A 4,183-nucleotide genomic window follows, 5' to 3' on the forward strand; every position below is an offset into this window, starting at 1 on the left:
CATTCACACCCACCGAGTGGGAACACAGAGAGCACTGTCAGGCAGTGAGTGACTGATTGAGGGTGTCAGAGCAGCCCCCAGTGGGCTCACAGAGACACGGGGAGGGTTAGAGGGAGCTGAGGAGTTAAACTTTGTCTTTTGAGGCTCTGGGAAACAGCTCCATCCCTGACACACACAGAGCTTACATTTTATGGAATCACTCACTGGAGTGGCTGGACAGGGGGACAAGTTACTGCTGCAAGGCTGACCAGAGAAGCTCCAGCTTTAGAGCTGTTTGTCCTGCAGCTTCTTCCCAAAAGGTACATCCCTGAATCCCCCCCGTCCTCAGGGGAGAGACTGGGGGATGAGCTGATCTATTTCTGATCTATTTTTTATATTTTTTTTTTCCAAGAATCCACCTCTTGAACAGGTCAGTTTTACTGACTGGTGGTTTGTTGGTTTGGGTTTGTTTTGTTTTTTTTTTTTTCTCTGCAGAAACTAAATTCAATTACTTTGCAATATTTTTTTTATTTTTTTGTCTGCAACCGGAGCAGGGTTTGAATTCCAAACTAAATATTGAGGCAGCTGCCTGTGAAGTTTCTGAATCTCGCTGTAAATATTTTCCTTGTCCTAGTTCTCTTATTTTTCATGGCAGGGGTGATTGATTTAATCACTCAGAAGGGACAGGGGACCTAAAAAAATATAAAGGAGCTGACCCTCTGTTGCTCTCTCTGATCAGCTCAGGGTGTTCTCTAGGCATGTCTTGAAATCAAGACTTCTAGAAAAGATAAGCCCCATCCTGCTGTTGTGTTCAACATCCCCAGCCAGACCTACTTCTAGCAAATTTTGTTTATTTTTCCATTTACTGCATTTCAAACCACTGAAGTGCCCCAGCAGGGTAAGCAGAGCTCCTTGTGGGCAGCTCTGCTTTTGCAGAATTCCTGTTCCTGCCAGGAGAGCCGCTGCTGTGGTTGCTCCCCCGAAAAAAATTCCACAATCCCAGTAAAATTTTGCCCATCCTGGGAGGCCCCCACGATCCCCTCCTGGCAGCAAAACCCGGGAGCTGGTGCTGAGCAAGGAAAAATCACCTTCCTGAGGAACAAAACCCCCCCTGTGCTTCCCACTGCCTGGCCCCTTGTGCAGCTCGCTGTGGATTGAATTTTCCAGGAACAATCCCCACGCTCTCCCTGCGCTGCTTCAGCGCTGATTCCAACTTCCAGAGGCCCAGATTTTGGGAAATTTCCCCCCTGCTCTCCCGCCCCCAGGGAAAGCAGCTGCTTGAAGGAACGCTGAAAGCTGAGAGTGAAAAGTGGGCGGTTTGAGACCCCCTGTCATAGTTCTGATTTTAGCAAGAAATTTTGTCTTTCCTTTCCCCTTCCCCCTCCTGCGTGTATGTTGTTAATGGGCCATCAGATAAACAAAGGAGTTGGCCTGAGCCCTAAATGACCAGACATTAATCTCCTAGCAACGAAGGGGGAGGAATTGGGAAAAAGGCCAGGGTGTGTGTATGGAAAGAGGTGGGGTTTGGGGGTTGGAGCTCAGCCCTGGAGCCGGAGGGGAGGCTGCAGCAAGCAGGAGAGACTGCCTGGTTGCTTCTTTGTCTTTTGCCTGTCGGAGGAGAGTTTGGCTGCTGTTCTCTGCGCAGCTGTTTGCTGGTTACAGGCCTGGCTCACCGCGGGGTCCTCACCAACCGAAAATCGTGAGTTTTCTTCCATTGGGAGAACTTTCTGTTTCCCCCCTCCTTCCCCCCTCCTCCATCACCACCCGGCGGCGACCAGGGATCCCACAGCGCCGCCCGGTGACGGGGGCTGGACATTGCAAGTTCCACTCCTCCAGTGATCCAACAGCGCCCCCTGGTGACTACTATAGGACATTACAAGTTCTGCACTTTTTGATAACTCAACAGCACCACCTGGTGAACGGTATAAGACATTACAAGTTTTGCATCTCCAGTGACCCGACGGCGCCCCCTCAATAAAGGGCTGTTATTTTTTCCCTTTTCCATAATTTGTTTTCCTTCAATCGGAGCCTCTTAATTTCGAATTTATAATTGCTAGAAAAGGAAGTTTGGGTCTTTTTCTCCTAATCCATCCTCAGCAAAAGACCTTTGTCTCATTTAAACTGGGACATTAATTGGCGCCCAACGTGGGGCTCGAGAGAGGAAAAATGGAAAAGGAATAACTGCCCTTGTGTGACTTTATACGTGTTTGTGAACCTGTAAGCACCATGAAGTCTAAGATTGCTGCTTTTCTGTGGTATATGATTATGCCGAGATCTATGTCCCACCTGTCGATGTTTTTCAGCTCTGACACTATGACCCTCATTGCAATAAGTATGTTTGAGATCTCGCACTGGTGTTATGACATAGCAAACTCAGCACCTGTTATTTTCCTTCGGGATATGTTTTCACGGATATATTACTGCTCTAACCTACACTGTCTCCTTTGGGGTTTTAAGGATAATGGCACCTATCCCTATGGAGAAACACAGGGGGGTATATTTGCCCAGCCCTTCATACATTTTCCCTTTGGTTTCAATACAATGGCCTCTGAGAAATTTAAGCTCTCTTTAGATGTAAGAGACATTTTCTCTTTTGTGCTAGGTGTCATAACTATTGCCACGGTGTCATATCTAATATTCGTGATTAGGCCCAAAATTGACCAAGAACGGGCACAGAAGCCAGCCCCAGGGGTGGAAAAACTCGAGTGGCATGGGCCATGGGAGGACTTGGGTAAATTTCTAAAAAGTGATTCAGTTCCTCCAACATGGAAGTTCACTCTCGAACAATCGGAGCCTCTTAATTTCGAATTTATAATTGCTAGAAAAGGAAGTTTGGGTCTTTTTCTCCTAATCCATCCTCAGCAAAAGACTTTGTCTCATTTAAACTGGGACACCCCCCCACACGCGGGGAGAGAACAGGCAGTGTCAGTGCAGCCCCTTAATCGTGATCCACACAAGACCTGCTGCAGGTTATCCACGAGACTCTGCGGATTAACAAGATCTGAGTACTCGTGGCCCCGGGGGCCTCAAGTGCTAATGCAAATACGCCGGTAAAATGTTTCATTTTGCACCTCTGGGTGGTGAGTCCCGACCCCGAAACTCCTGCAAGGCGCCAGCTCCAAGCCAGGATTGTCATCCCCATATCCCAGCAGAGAGCACGGAGCTCCACCTGGTGTCCTCCTCCCTCCCGGCCGCCGGGAACTCGCGATTCCCGACACAACCACCGAGCGATTCCAAGCGCAGTTCGCAACTTCGCTGAATTCCCTCACCCCCCATCCCAATCCTCCTTCCCCTCGAGCCCAGCGCTCCCCCAAGCCCGGCCGTGCCAAGCACAGATCCTGGCAAGTCCAAGCGGGTGAAACACAAGAATGGTTCTTTGGGTTTCGTTCCCGAATCCCATTAACAATTTATCTCCCAAAGACACCCACGTGTCTCTCATGTGTGGCACTGACAAAGGGCTGCTGCTGAAGCAGGAGGCAGCTCTGGTGCCTTCAGTAGGAACTAATTTTACACATTAATTATTAGTAATAATTTTTTTATTTAAAGGAACCTATCCTTTTTAAACACCAAGGATATAGGAGTTACTTTGGGGTAAAACCCGAGGCTGTTGCTGTGGGTAAATCTGCATTGACCCGAGTGAGCTGGGACTTTACTCCCACATCTTTCAGCCCACAAAGGGACACACATGCACCGGTCACTCCAGTTTGCTGTCCTGGACACTGGTGCCTGTGGCGTGGGGAGAGAACTCTCACAGCAGTGACTGTGGTCAGTTCTGGGCTCCTCACGACAAGGAGAAGGAGCTGCTGGGGAGGGGCCAGCGGAGGCCACTGGTGGATGAGGGAAAGGCTGTGGATGTGGTCTATCTGGACTTCAGCAAAGCCTTTGACACTGTCTCCCATAATATACTCCTGGAAAAGCTGGCAGCCCATGGCTTGGACAGGGCACTCTGTGCTGGGTCAGGAACTGGCTGGAGGGCCCAGAGAGTGCTGGTGAACGGGGCTGCATCCAGCTGGCAGCTGGTCACCAGTGGTGTTCCCCAGGGATCAGTGCTGGGCCCAGTCCTGTTTAACATCTTTATCGATGATTTAGATGAGGGGATTGAGTCCATCATCAGCAAATTTGCAGATGACACCAAGTTGGGAGGGAGTGTCGACCTGCCGGAAGGCAGGAGGGCTCTGCAGAGGGATCTGGATAGACTGGAGAG

Source organism: Empidonax traillii, unplaced genomic scaffold, assembly GCF_003031625.1.
Source record: "Empidonax traillii isolate 1590-97213 ecotype Southwest subspecies unplaced genomic scaffold, ASM303162v1 scaffold958:size599741, whole genome shotgun sequence".
NCBI lineage: Eukaryota > Metazoa > Chordata > Aves > Passeriformes > Tyrannidae > Empidonax > Empidonax traillii.